The sequence below is a fragment of the Vigna unguiculata genome, chromosome 3 (genome assembly GCF_004118075.2).
Source record: "Vigna unguiculata cultivar IT97K-499-35 chromosome 3, ASM411807v1, whole genome shotgun sequence".
In the NCBI taxonomy this organism is placed as follows: domain Eukaryota; kingdom Viridiplantae; phylum Streptophyta; class Magnoliopsida; order Fabales; family Fabaceae; genus Vigna; species Vigna unguiculata.
In genome coordinates this window covers 55,027,596-55,044,398 of record NC_040281.1, presented here as the reverse complement: position 1 = coordinate 55,044,398, position 16,803 = coordinate 55,027,596, and the positions used below count along the sequence as shown (strand labels likewise).

At 26.5% G+C, this 16,803-nt stretch overlaps 1 long non-coding RNA gene across 1 annotated transcript; it reads left to right on the top strand.

Annotated features, from left to right (window-relative positions):
- The first annotated feature begins 3,198 nt into the window (after nt 1-3,198).
- Nucleotides 3,199-4,941, top strand: LOC114176406. The gene is made up of 3 exons (XR_003603000.1): nt 3,199-3,295; nt 3,397-3,480; nt 4,796-4,941. It is a non-coding gene; the product is annotated as an uncharacterized LOC114176406 (long non-coding RNA).
- The last annotated feature ends 11,862 nt before the right edge of the window (nt 4,942-16,803 follow it).

Here is a 16,803-nt window from a genome sequence, read left to right as displayed (position 1 = left end):
ACGGATATATGTCAAAATCATACACGTTTGCTTACACGTGCTTAAGAAAGAGATACAATTGACTCAATTACACAAACAATTTTAACACCCAAACTATTATAGTCAAAGTAAAACCAAAACCAAAACCAGAGAAATTGCTACATTGCAAAACCTATTTTAAAATATATACTAGATATTACTTCATTGACCAATCCAAAAAAAGAACCAAAACTTATAAACATGTCTCATAAGTCTCACTCCAAAATTAATCTTAACATTAGTTATCCGAAAAATGTTATGATTGATGGCATCATATTTAGTGTGTACCTAATAACAAATCTGCTTAGTTTATAAATTAATTTTTGTAAGTGGTTGGAATAACCTAACACGCGATTTATAATGTTTATTATGTAGTACCAACATTAAAAGCTTGAAAGGTTAGAGCTCAATTATTTTTAATTATCTCACTGTAATTTAATTTAGAATTTACAAATATTGAAAAGAATCTAACTTAATGCTCATCCTTTTCGCTTTTTCTATGATTTTGTTTTTTTGAATTCTTTGATTGATTTTCATAAAACTAGTAGCTGGTAAATTTTATTTTATATTTTAAATTTAAAATTATAAAACCAAGCAGATATAGTTTTTTTTTTCACAATAGTTATATTTTCGTGGTGGCTAATGATTTGAGTGGAGTGTGAAATGGAATAAACCTTACCTAATTTTTCCTTTGTATATAATATTTAGTTTGGTTTGCTTGGGTGGATATCTTACCCTAATTTGTACATCTAAATATTATTAGCTGTCACACGCAGACAATAAAATAGAATAAAAGGGACATAATAAATGAATAATAAAGCAATATAAAAATAGGTTTGTTCTTGAAAGTTGTACATAACTTGACAAATCAACTTTTCTTCCCCATTACTAAACTAGACAAAACTTTGATGGTGGTGAGAGGCACGCACGTTGTAGAAGCATAGCCCATGAATTTGTGGACAAAATTGAAGACACCTCCACCATTAATGAAATACAGTTGAGAGAATGAGAAAAACCATGGCCACGTAACAAAAGAGAGAGAGAGAGACACTAAATGAAATTAAATTACCATAATAATAATATCCAAGAAAATTGAGTCAAAAACATTAATTATCCTTTTATTCAAAGACATTGATTTTGGTTTGTTTCTTATGGGGCTCCATATAGGGTAGGTTAGTTTGTTGAACCGTATGTAGAGGAAATTATGGAGCCCTTTACGTAGAGTATGTGATGAAAACTACTGTTTCACATATTTTTCGTTTGATTTGACTTTACTTTTATGTGGGTATTCTTGAGGACCATTATCGTGCATGCATGGTATTTTTATGGGATATTGTTAGTGAGAATAATTTAAGTGTGAGTCAAAAGTCATTATATGAGAAAATAACTCATCAGTGGTATGAGAGTCGATGATTCGGAGTGACTGACCGCATAACCATAACAAAAAAGGATTACCGAAAGTGACTGACCATATAACCACAATCAAAAAAGGAGTCATCATATACCTAAAGAGAAATATACTATATGAAAAAACACTCTTGAGGGGAGATTGTTGGGAATAATCTAGATGTAAGTCAAAAGTCTCACATTTAATAGAATAGACAAAGTTAAACACTATATAAAATTAAATACCCATAACGCCATTGTCTTAAGATTCTAGGGTAAAAGTGGTGTCAAATGTCTTGTAGTATGTATAAGATCAATGTCATATACATAAAATCAAAATCTTTCAATGACTATAACCAAAATATATATATATATATATATATATATATATATATATATAACACTGGTATAATACGATAAATGAAATTTACGTACACAGCTATAAACCGATTAACCCCCAACTAACTGCTGCTCTAAATCAATTGTTGAGAGCTAACCGTTTTTGTTTCTTTTGATTTCGACCCTTTTTGGAGCTACGTGCATGTTCAGCGTATGAACCTATAAATCTCATGTATGCTTTTTTTAATTTTAATAAATATTAAAATTAATTGGATCTATATGTTCTAGTATATATATATGGCTCTTAGGAAAATGCTAACATGTGTATGGGGACACAAGTTGAATATTGAATTTTTTATTAATTAAATTACTTAAAAATACGTTTGTCTTTTTGTTAGGAATTCAAGTATGAGTCTAAGTCCTACATTGACCAGAAATGAGAAAGTAGAGCACTATATAAGAATAAAGACTCATAAACTCATTGCCTTAAGGTTGTGGGTTGAGAGTGGTGTTAATGTCTTATGTAGTTAGACTCAGATTTTATTCTTATGATTTTTAATTAATACGTATTTATTCGAACGATTTTTTTAATGGAAATATATGTTTTAAATCTCTCCAACCTAATCGACTTGTCGTATACTGCATGCATTTCATCTAGAAAAAAGTGGTCTCATTAATTTGCGAAAGTGATATATATAATATAAGATATTCACTTTTCTCTATTTTTTTTTTTGTCGTTACCGGCAATTGATTCAGGACATTTACACATATATACAGATGACGATTCTTAAATGCGCTTCTAAAGAAAATAGTAAGTTTTTCGTACAATTCTTTTTATGTAAAATAATGTACTCTTCAATAAAAGTTCACACCTACAAATATTTAACCATTTTTTTGTTTGTACAGCATAATATACGTTGACTGTGATTTATTTCAGTTTAAAAAATACTTTTTTTTAAATAAATGTAGGATTAAATAACAATGCAAGTATTTCGATAGATGTTCAATGTGACAAAATTGTTTTGAATCATTGAGATACAAGTGATGATTTATGTAATCTTGAATATAAGTAATTCATAAGTAATTTTTTTAATATTGTTTAGAATGAAAATATGCATGTGATTTATATGATATGGGATGGTTTGTTAATTGTTTTTAATTATTAACTCACTCCTATATACATAATAAAATTATTATAATAATACTTTATATACGGGAGTTATGCTAAAAAAATTAATATTTGTGAATGTTAAAATTATATAATAATTAAAAATTCTCAAAGAAAAAAATTGATAATTAGAATAATGGTTAAAAGTGTACATAGTTTAAGCTCCATTTCTTTTCAGCTCTTACGAGTTTGGGTCTGGCCTTTTCGCAGGCCCAAGGCCAGTCCATGGAAAGGACCCCAACCCCTGCCTAGCTCTCACACTCTCACTTTTCACCTTTTCAGAAAAATCAGTTCCTCTTCCATCTCTCTCTGCTGAGACTTGAGAACTCTGCTAGGGCACACTGGACTTTCTCCTTGAGCTAGCTGGAATCCTTTCGTTTTCAAGTAAGTAATTCTTAGGGTCTCCTAGCATTTCCCTCTTATTCCTCACTGTTTGGATACATGGGTTGGCGTAGGGTTTAACTTTATGCCATGTGTTGTCCCAGTTTTTGTGCTGCAACTCGCTACTGTAGTTCCTGAAGCTGTAGTCCTCCTTAGTTGTGGGCTTGTTTCTTTTAGCGTCCAAAAAGGTAAGGGAAGCTAAGGTTTTGTTTCTTTTTAGTATTTTTGCTTATTTCTGGACTGTATTGTGCCGGTAAGGCTTGAATGTTGTTGTTGAGTGTATGGAAATGATTTGTGCGTGTTTATGTTTGGTTGAGCGAGATGTGCATGTGCCAACAGGTGAGAAACCTATTAATCTCGCCCAAGCGAATGACTCTCGCCTAAGCGAGAGTAGCAGGGTCTCGCCCTGGATTTCATTTCGAGTTGCCGCTTAGACGACCTGTGTTATTTTTGAGCGAGACGCTGTCGCCTGAGCGAGAACTCGCATGAAATCCTACAGTGGCCATTGTTGAACTCTCGCCTAGGCGAGAAGGGGTCGCCTGAGCGAGAGTAACCCTTACGCCTGGGCGAGGACCTTCAGTTTGGGCAAGAATTCGTGACAGGGGCTGTTGTGTTGGCTGATGTGACTCCATACTGTGTTAATTATTTTCTTTGCTCATAGTATGTGGCCATGCTTAGTATGTATGCTTGAATGGGACTGGAATGAAAGTGTTGTTGTGTAATAAGCTATGATTTCATTTGATCGAACATTGGGATGCATGTGATAAGTATGTAATGTGAAACATGATATGCTTGCTGGTGAAATTTCATGAGAATTGGGTGATGGATAGGCATGTGAAATGTATTGGTGAGGGAGTTTCATGGGAAACCCCTAGTGATATGTATGCCTTGATATAGGACCATCAAATGCAGTTACTATGACTCGATATCCGGATCATACACTTGATATAGAATTCTAAAGGAAGTATGCGCCTGTGCTGGTTTCTAAACTCTGCAGAGTCTAGACGCAGGGGTTATCACCCAACCACACACAAGGTTAATCCTCTATTGTATACCTTGATATAGGAGATGTCTAGATAAAGGAGGGTATCCTGAACTCTAATAAGCATTCACGCTCACGTAGAGCAGAATGGGTTATGTGGTGAGAGTGGCAGGAGGTCCTTGTCTTGGGACAGTTTGGGCCCGAGACAATAGAGGATTAATCCTGTGTGTGGTTGGGTGATAACCCCCTGCATCTAGACTTTGCAGAGTTTAGAAACCAGCACAGGCGCATACTTCCTTTAGAATTCTATATCAAGTGTATGATCCGGATATCGGGTTATAGTAACTGCATTTGATGTCCTCACATGATTCAGAGTGTTTCCTAGTTACATGTTAATAGTTTGCTTTGCTTTGCCTTGTATATGCTCTATAAATTGTTAAAGAATATTTTCACTCTAGCTTACCCTTTTATTTTGTTTATGTTCTTGTTTCTTTTTCTCTTTGCGATGATCACCCTGTTAGTGGGAGCAGATGGGAAGCACGTTGAAGGTGGACCTGATGGTAACAGTGGTGCAGCGTAGAGGGTCCTGTCACCTCTGGCTCTTGGGGAGCATTTTTATGGCATCAGTGCCTATTGTTTTTCCTAGCTCTAGAGGTTTTGTTTTGTGTACTGCTGAACCCCTGTGGTGCATGTTTTGTTAGAGGCATGTGTGATAGATATGCCTCATTTTCTTTAAGTACTTCTTGGATGACTGTAATGGTAAATCCTTATGTATACTGTTTCATCTGATAACTCTTCTATTCCATAAATTATGCGATGATGTTTTATTTAGTAGATTATTCTATTTAAATGGGATGTCACACATAGGAAAGAAAAAAACCTAACCGCTAATATTGTTGTTGAAAAAGAAAAACAAAATAATTAACGATCGAAAACTAATAGAAAATTTACTCTTATTTTTTTTATTTTATGATATTTTATAATATTTTAATAATTAAAAGTTATTAGAAAAATATATTATATTTTATTATTATTTAACAGTTATTGAAGATTTAAAACTGTTAAAAGGTGTTTAACTTTTTAAAAATAAAATAAAATTCCAAAAAGTGTTTATTTATTATTTTTTATTTTATAACCAATACTTTAATTATTAGTTTTATTTCAATTTATTTTCAAAGATAATAACAATAATATTAGTAATTTTATCATATTTAAAAAATTAATATTCTATCTGTATTATACATTAATTTTAAAAAATTAATACTATAATTGTATTATATAAGAAATAATTATCTTAAACATGTTTTTGCTTGTCTCATCTAATAATGTGAACCATAAAGCCTTGACACGATTTCACTCATTCAAACTTAAATTAAGCTTATATTTCTTGCACTGACCATGAATCTTGTTGCTAGAAAAACCCACCTCAAATTTAATTCTCCCTTCTGTTATAAACAAATCATGTCTCTTCACAACCACACATACTATATTATTCAAGGAGAATCCTAACCACTCAAGGATAATTAATTTACGTCCATTTCTTACTTTTATATTAAAAAAATAATTAAATATATTAATTAAGATAGCATAAATATATATAACAAAATTTATAAAGATAAAAATATTTTTTTTAAATTTTAGACAACATATTAATATAAAAAAATGACTTTAAAATTTTTAAAATCTTTATTAAAATATTTTACATAGTTGTTTTTTTCTTATAATTTTTTATATATTAACAACATTAAAATATAATTATTTTATTATTTAATTATTTTTTAACTTTTATATTTGAACATTAAATAAAATATAAAATACACATACATAATAATTATGAATATTTAAATAAAATAAAATTATATTAATAATGATTAAGTCAGATTTAATTTAATATCATGTTTATTTATGTATCTTTTATAAGATTTACTACAAATTAATTATCTTAATCAGTGTCTTTAGAGTACTGATTAACAAAATATATATATATATATATATATATATATATATATATATATATATAATCAAAATACCCTATTCATAAATGTCACAAATATATGTAAAATTAATCTATTGAAATATGTTAAACATATGTCACTTACACATTAGTTCAAAACAATAGCTCTTTAATTATGTGTTTAATTGGTGGGTTTTATGGTTACATTAATGTCCCCACAACCCTAGGGTACCTAGTAAGAAGGAGCTCCACGTAAGTCCCCACACATTAAAGTTATTACATCAAGGACATTTCAGCTTTTCTTTTCTTCTAATCTGTGTGGCTTAAAACACTTATAGAATAAAATATTTTTTTTAAAAGAATAGTAGAAATTACGCCATAAATTTTATTATTTTTCTATTTAATTGAGTTTTAAAACTGTGATAAATTTAAGTAAGTTAAATTGAATAGGTAATAAATTTTTGTGATATATTAAATATTAAAAATTTCATTCTTTTTAGATAATTTTATTGTTTATTTTTTTTAATATAATTATCATCTTGTATGTTAACTTACCTAATTTTTAATAAATATTATTTTATAATTTTATAATTTTATTATAATTTATATGACAAATTTCTATTATCAATTTTAACTACTATATTCTTTTCTTATCAATACGATAAATTATTGATCTCTTTACTAAAAAAATCTCAACCTCCACTCCATTGATAGAAAATTAATAAGGAATTTTACACAAAAAGAATGTCTAAACTTTGAAAGTATATTGTTAAAAAATATTATTTGGAGAAGTCTAGAAAATATAAAAAAGCATAAATTATTAGAGATTTTTCTAGTATAGAGATCGCACAAGAGGTTAAAGATTTTTCATAACGAAATTAAAAAATAAAAATTATAATAATTGAAATCGATGATAAAATTATAAAATAAATTATTAAAATTTAATATATATATATATATATATATATATATATATATATATATATATATATATAAAAGAACAAAGATGATAGTCACCTTACCAATTAAAAAAAGAGTTAAACTGTAGAGAACTCGTTAAAAAATATAAAATTATTGAATTCTTAATATATACTGCCAAAATTTAATAGAAGATAGTATAATTTTATTTGAATAGAAAGATGATGAAAAAATGTAAAAAAGTAAATAAATGAGAACAAATATTTTTATTATCATATTATTTTATAAAATGGCATAAACTATGACTCGTCATAATGGATGATGTGACATTTCTAATCAAACATGATATATGGTAAAAAAAGAAAAATTTAATGATTATGTCGGGAACCCAATTAATTATGTTTTACCATATTTTTTTCTTGGAAAAGAACAGATTGCTTTTCTTTTTTTCCCTTCTTTGCATCTCCATTCTTTTAATGCAAACAAGAATATAAACAATAATATTTTAAAAATTAGATTTTCACAACTTCTTTTTCATAATCTGAGATAAAAAAATTTATGGTGTATTAAAATTAAAAAAATATTCAAAAGATATCATTTCAAATTATAAAAAATTATCAAAATTTCATTGTTAAAAAATTATTTTTTTTAAATTAAAAATAATACTTATTTAATTTTTTAAAAATTACATTACCACTCTCCATGTGTAATTCTCTATAATAACCAGAATAAGGCTAGTTTTTATTTAATACAACATACATTTGCTTGGAGACCTTTAGGTTCCAATGAAAGCTAAGATAGAAATTCATCTTAATTTATATTCTACCTAATTTGTATTCTACTTGATTTAGATGATAACTAAAGAAATATAAAATATAAAATAAAAGTAAAAGAGAAAAAAAAGTAATAATAACAGGTAGTTTAACTGCATGAAATGGATAGTAAGGAGAAATGGTGGTTTGTTTGGATGGATAAAAAGCAACAATAAATAAATAAATACTGATTAAAAACAATTTCTACTTGACATAAAATTATTCATTATATACATATATTTATCTTTTAATGAAAGAAATAACGAATAAAACAAATGTGCACTAATTTCATGAAAGCTTAGGAGAAAAAATTGTATGCATGAAACTCCAAGGTTTCAACTTTTTTTTATTTTTTTCAACCCTAAAAATTTAATACTTTCATCTTATCTCAAGAAAAGCATGATTCCTGATGCATTTTATTTGACAATAATGTCGCGTTGACTAGGTTATTGACCGTTTATTGAGAATTTAATATGAACATGGTTGTCATTATATCGAAACTCTAATATTAGGTATTATGTAAACAATTTAATATGTATGTGATGTACTGAGAGTATCAAAATGTCAACACTATCTTACAATACATTTTTTAATTATGAATTCAAATTCAGCAATCACTCCTAAAAAAAAAACAAATTTATACTAATGCTTTATATCCAATTATAATTATATGGATCAATTGTATGATATGTAAAGAGAAAAATAGATTAGTGTGCACATAAATTTAAAGGTTCTTGAAAGATATAAGTTGTATACAACAAAGAATATTCGATTTTTGAAAGCATGTTTATTAAAAATAAATAAATCATATTTTAAAATTATTTAAAGAACATAAATATTAAATGTCTCTCTTTGATATTGTGCAGGTTAGATTACAAAGTTGGTTGGAATTGTCACTAGGGATGGCAACGGGGCGGGGCGGGTACAGGTATCATGATCCCATAATAAAAATTCATCCCCATCCCCATCCCCATCCCCAAACCCAACGGGTATACAACTTTTGACCCATCCCCATTCCCACCGGGTAATGGGTATTTTCTTATACCCATACCCATTTTTTTATTGTTCCATATATCAATTAAATATTTTTTATAAAAAAATTTAAAAATCACACCAACGGAATCATGATACTATCAAAATATTCAATATTAAAATAACATACTCTTTTTGATTTTCATGATGTCAAATATTAAGAAAAATATTATAATAGTATAAATCTCAAATTAAAGTATCAAATAACAACTAAATAAAATTCAAATAATTATATAAAAGCTAAAAAATTACACATTACTAAAATTTTATAATAACCAAAATATTTATTAATTTTACAAATGATCAGTGGTTTCATTTGCATTCGATCCACCTACACATAGAAAAAAAATGAAAAATTAGATATGATATAATAATTGAAATTGAAAATTTTAATTACTAGAATATAATGTACCTTCTTCATCAGATTCATTTTTACTCATGAGAACATCTTTTCCTTTTAATTTTTTAACACCTACAAACACCAAATGTAGAATATTAGATGAGAATTCACAAAAAATACTAACAAAAAATATTAATAAATTTGAGTAACTTACCTAGATGGTTTGAGTTCCATATCCAACTTCTTGTACACATCAAAGCCTCTATAGTAATATGATGAAGTCGACTACGGTGAGAAGTTAATATCTGACCACCAGTATTAAAAGCAGATTCAGAAGCTACAGTTGTTATTGGAATAGCTAAAACATCCCTTGCAATTGCTTGAAGGGTTGGAAACTTTAACCCATTTGTTTTCCACCATGATAGGATATCAAATTCTTGTGTAACCGGCAAATTATCTTCTTCCAAGTAATAATCCAACTCTGTTTTCATAACTGTAGTTCTAGATTTTTTCTTTTTTGCCATAAACTCTAAAAATTCATTCGCATCATTATCAACATCCTTTCCCAACTCTAATGATGTAGCTCTATAAGAAGAAGTTTCATTCTTTTTGATTGATATTCCAAAACCAAATCATAGCACATTTGACGAATCCTACTAAGTTTCAGATCAAAATCATTACCATACAATTTATAAAAATAATATTCTAACATGTCCATCTTGTACCTTGGATCTAAAACTGAAGCAATTGCCAATATATCATGAATAACACTCCAGTAACTTTCAAATTTCTTTAACATTTGTATTGCCATATTTTGAATGGTTATCTCAGGAGATTTAACCCAATCATTTATTGCAATCTTGATCTCACAAATCTTTGGGAAAAAGATGTTGGCAGTTGGGTATTTGGAGCCAGAAATGATTTCTGTGATGTCATTAAATAATTTTAACCTTCGACAAACATCCTTTGCAAATTCCCACTGCATATCAGTTGGCAAAGAAGTGTATTGAGCTTCACGTTGCTTTAACCTAAAAAACACATCCTTATAACATATGGCAATATCAAGCATCTTGTAAGTAGAATTCCATCTAGTTGGGCAATCCAAACTTAACTTTTTAGTGAAAGAAATTCGCAATTGTCTAGCTATTTCCTCAAATTTTTCCATTCTTTTAGGAGTTGCTGTCAAATATGCTACACTTTCTCGAATTTTTTCCACCCCTTCTTTTAGGACGGCTAACCCTTCTATCAAATTAAGGATATGTGCTGAACAACGCATATGAAGCAAAGACCCTTTCTTAATGAGTGTGTCCAACTTCAACTTATCCTTAATTTTTTCAATCATGCTATCATTTGTGCTGCAGTTGTCTAAAGTGATAGTAGACAATTTTGTATCAATATTCCAATCGAATAAACAATCAACTAATACATTGCAAAGTCGATCAACTGTGTGAGGTGCGAGAACATAAATGAACCTATAAATTAAGCAATATTTTGTAAGACATATAATCTTTCTAGAGGTGCATAAAAAAAATTACTGGAAAATTTATAAATTAAAAAAGGTGTACCTCAAAATTATATTTTGCAATGTCCAATTGTCATCAATATAGTGAGCTGTGATAGACATATACCCTTTCTTTTGATTGCTTGCAGTCCACATATCCGATGTAATTGCTATTCTTCCTTTATTTGTATCTATCAACTTCATAACAACTTGTTTTTCATGTTCATAGATGCCGAGTATCTCTTTCTTTATCGTATTTCGTGAAGGAAGTTGAAATAATGGTTGAATTGTTGTCACGAATCTAATAAAACCAATATGGTCCACTATTGACAATGGATATTCATGCAATATAATCATTGTTGCAAGTTCCCTCTTGGCATTTTCTTCATTATAAGCTCCACAAGTCAATTCCTTTTTGCCACTTGAAATCTTAGAAAAAAGTGTTTTTTGTCCCCCTTTTCCTTTTGCTAAAGCCTTCTTTTGAATACATATGTTTGTATGATGGTGCAAGTGCTTTGTTCCATTCTTTGTTTCTCCACCAAGCAGTTTCTTGCAATAGTTACATTTAGCTTTGTATTTTCCATCAACTTTTATCTTTTCAAAGTGTTCCCACACAACACTTTTCAATTTCCCTTTCTCAGGCTCTACTTGTGTTGTTGAATGTATTTCATCATGAACTTCTGAAGGTGTTTGCGTAGATGGATTCAATGGAGATTGACTGTCATTATTGGAACTTTGAAAGGGAGTTGGTTGTTGTGAACACTGTGGTGGACTTGGTACCTGCAAATCTTGATCTCCTGTGCTCATTTTCTCTAGAAACTAACATACGTAACAAAAAAAAATCAAACAAAGTAAAAATGTTAATTTCTTTTTTAACAAAATATAAAAGGAAAACCAATAATCAAGTTTAAAAATATTTCAAATATTTTTTATACTATTAAAAATTTATATTATACCACTTAAACGAAATAGCACAAATATTAAATTAATAATAATTCAAATTTAAACATAGATTCTTCATCTTTTGATCTTGAATTAAATTAAGGATTTATGCAATTAAGCACTTAAAATTGAGAATTAAACATTATCATGAAACAAAAAATAAATAATAAATAAAATTATCATAAAGGAGTAAAGATAATTAAATGTGTGACCCAAATTTGAGAATATCCATTTGAACATAACATAACGGAAAAAAAAATGTATAATTAAAATTATGATAAAAGGAAAAGTACCTTGAAGATCTGCTTAAACCTTAAAGAACAAGCCAAACAATTAAAAGAGAGTAAAAAAGTGTATAACCAAAGTAACAAAAAGAAGAGCTACAAAATAAGAGTCAAACATTTTCATGAAAATAAATAAATAAATAAAGATAATCAAATGTGTAACCTAAAAATTATTTCATAGAATGAGATTGAGGAACACCTATTTGAACATAACCATGTACAGAGAGTAAAAATTATGTAATAAGAAGAAGAAAAATTACCTTCAAAATTAAATCTTGAAAAACAAACCAGACAATTGAGAGAGTAAACAAAGTGTATAACAAAAAACAAAGAGAATGAGAAATATGTTATATATATATATATATATATATATATATATATTATATTATATTATATTATATTATATATTATATTACTATGTATATATATATTATATGTGTGGATATCTTATGTTTATATATATATATATATATATATATATATATATATAATTATTTATATATATTATATTATATTATTATTACTATGTATATATATTATATATGTGGATATCTTATGTTTATATATATATATATATATATATATATATTTTATATAGATATATATTTATTTTAAGTATATATTATATTATATTATATAATAATATAAATATAATAATATATATTATATTATTATGTATATATATTATATGTATATGCGTAGATATTTTATGCTTTTATATATATATATATATATATATATATATATATATATATATATTTCTTTTAAATTTTTATAAATTTGTAATGTTATAAATTTGTTTATAAAAGATCTCACTAGTTAAATGATTAATTTGTTTTATACGTATATATTATATATATTATATTATATTATTATGTATATATATTATATATATTATTATATTATATTATATTATATTACATGTATATGTGTAAATATATATATATATATATATATATATATATATATATATATATATATATAAAAGTATATTTTATTTATATGTATATATACTATATTATATTATATTATATTATATTATATTATATTATATTATATTTTATGTGTAAATATATTATTTATTTATATATATTTTTAGATTATTTAATAAATTATAATAGTTTAGTAATTTAAACGGGGACGGGTATTTGGGCGGGTATATATATATCCCCATCCCCATCCCCATCCCCAGTTGAAAATTTCGGGTATTACCCATACCCATACCCATACCCAGTCAAAGCGGGGATTCCCCGTCAAAACGGGGACGGGTTCGGGTGATACCCACGGGCACGGGTTTATTTGCCATCTCTAATTGTCATTCTGAATTTCGCAGTTATCTTCAAACATTTCTACTATTCTTTACTCTGTCTTATATTTTTTACATATTTTATTTAACTAATAATACATAAACACTTAATTTAATATCTAAACCCTAAATCCTAAAACTATTAAATTATTATTAAGTTTTTGAAAGGTGTAGAAAAATTAAAAGATATATAAATAAACTTTTCCTTTTATTTAGAAGTGTGAAAAGAGGCTGTAAATAATGTGTGATTTATAGATTTGGTTTAATTTTGAAATATTTAACTTTAAAGTTATATTAATATTTTTTATTATTAGTATTAGTATTTAAAAACTATATAAATAAGAAGGAAAATGCCTCAATCCATCATAGCTAAATGGAGGCTAAAAACTCACATTTCACTTTTATAATTTGTAACGTAATTACTTAATTATATTCCAGAATATAAGCAATTAAGCAGCATTTTAAAATTTATGTTCTCGTTCATCTCGTGTTTTCTTGAAACAAATATTTGTGATCTCACTTACCTTTTTACTTACGTATAAGAAAAATGATATAATTTTACATTAACTAAAAATATTAATTAAATTTATTTATCGAAAACTACATTCTCTAAATTATTCTCTGTTATATATAAGAAGCAGTGTTTTAATTTAACCATAAAAACACTTTTAAAAAATAAATTTGAGAAAATTATAATATATATATATATATATATATATATATATATATATATATATATATATATATATATATTAACATTACTGCTTTTTTCTTAATATAAGTAATCTGTTTTAACTTCATCATATTTTAACAATCATGATTAAAGTTAAAAAAAGACAATGTTATTATTTCTTTAATCGACAATTTGTTGGAGGGAGATGGATAAATTTGAATAGATTAAATGATGAAATTTGTATTGTTATTTTCAAGAGATTTGAGAGTGAAAGTAAAAAGATTTAAATGTATAATTTTTGTTTATAAATGTTTCTGAGTGATTTAGTTCATGTGATAGATTAAGTTTAATTAAAAGAAAAACAAAATTATCAAATTGTCATTATATTTGGATGAATTAGATTTATTTTATAAAAAATACTTAAATGAATAATTAAAAAATATTTTAATAAAAAATAATAAAAATACAATATATTGACATATTTTTTTATAAAAATTTTAAAATTTTTGGATATCAATTATTGTTATAAGCGTAATTTAAAAATAAATGATGAAAAAAATACAAAATGCACTTATAAATAAGAAATAGAAATGAGTTGACGGTATAATGATATTTTACCATTAATCATCACCAAATTAATCTATGTGAAGAGAAATAGAAAAATAAAAGAATCTCTCATAATATACTTGTTACCCTCAAATCATACTTTCCTAATTTCTTTTAACAATAAATTTTCATGAATGTAAGAAATTTAACTAAAATGAGTAAATTTAAAGATAAAATATGTGGATAATTTTGTCCACATTATTAAATTAATATTATATATATATATATATATATATATTATTTAATCAATAAGGGAAATAAAGCATATTAAAACAAAACAATAATTTATTATATTTTTGAAGAATTTGGAAGTAAAAATAAACGAATTTGAAAGGTATTTGTAAAAGTTCCCGAGTGATTTTCCGAGTGATTTTCCTGTTACAATAAATAAAATTAAAAAAATAAAATTTACTATTTTACTCACATAATTAAAAATAATTATATTCACGCAAATGCACTCCTTCAAATCCTTTTAGTTTCTAGCAATATGGAATCTATATTTGTTTTTCTTACAAAATACACTTCCTATAAAACAAAATCCTAGAATTTGCCCGGTTAAAAAGATGTTAAACTATGTGAAGACAAAAATTATCATCTCACACGCACCTTTTTCTTTTACTTCCATTATAACTCTTCTAATAATAAAATATTATTTAACTAATAAAAGAAATTATAAAGAAAATTAGAAAAAAAAATATGATTGTTAGATAGAAGTATAAGAAAACAGTAGTGTCAAATTATGATGAAGTTATATTCGGAATGGTAACGGTGGCAACTCCATTTCTTGCTCCTCATTTTGAGATTGAAGTGAAATATTCTGCAACACTATGATCGGATTTCATCATAATATCAGCGCTTCATATTCCAGTCACGTGAGGGAATTTATATAATCAAGTTTATAATATCTAGGTGGATAAGCTTCATCATACCAAACTTATTTTCTAAGTTTAGTTAAGTTTAAATTTTATTTTCTAAAAATAATTTGAAATAAATTTAAAAAGAAAAATTATATATTATTATTGCAATCGAAATCACGATGAAACACAAAAATATTTAGAACAAAATAAAGAAATTGCCTGAATAATTTATAATGAAAAATTATGAAAAAATTTTAAATTTTGAAATTCAATTTGGATCGGAAATCAATTACGGAAAGATATTAACATCCTACCAGGTTGATCTTAAATAAGATGTATATTTGGATAATTTTTTTATAAAAATATATAGAAAAGAAAAAAATTAAAAATTAAAATAATTATATACAAGTTAAAAGTAAAATATTTAAAGATATTATGTAAGAGAATCTCTGCAACTTATTTTATATATAAATTAATTTTAATTTATGGAGAAATTTATTTTCTTTTTCATATTTTTTTAATTCTAAAAATCCCAATCAAGAAATTTCTTGAACATACACCTTATTAGATACTATCTTGAAAGAGAACTTGTTTTATTAATTTTCAACTAGGTCCAAATTCTTGAAAGAAGCACTTAACTATTTAGGAATAAGAAGGTGAAGTGGTTTTCTGTTTACAGCCTAACATGTTATGGAATGTTAACTTAGATTTATTCAAGACTTCCTCTAAAGTTAGAAAAAGAAATAGAGCACAATTAAAATTATTTATAAACTAATATGGATCACTGTGCTTTAAGTATTAGATATGCGTTATTTAGTATAATAGTTGGATCATAAAAAATAAAGCGTTTAGTATAATAGTTCATTAAAAGAAAGAAAGAACTTTTTGTTTGTTTTGTTACTTCACTATTCTTTGTTCTGTTCCCTCACATCACAGCATCCCATCCTGCTCTCTCATGGCAACAGATGTTGAAACCGATACACCGATAACCGAATGATTTGCTGTCGTTTAAGATTATTCGGCCAACTTTATCATTTTGTACCTCTTTCATTTCAGGTCTGATCCAATCAGAGATGTTTGCGCCACTTACTTGACGTATTCTCTAACGTTCCAGCTGGTTCCAACCAAGTTTTATATATAAGGGCAAACATAATTGTTCTGACATGCCCTAATTCATAAGCTACACAAATATTACAATAAATCAATAATTAGCGCACATTATTAATCTACTTCAACATAAATTCAGTTATTTTAATAAAAAAATCATTGATTCAAACTTAGCATTCTTAACGCTTAGTAAAAGG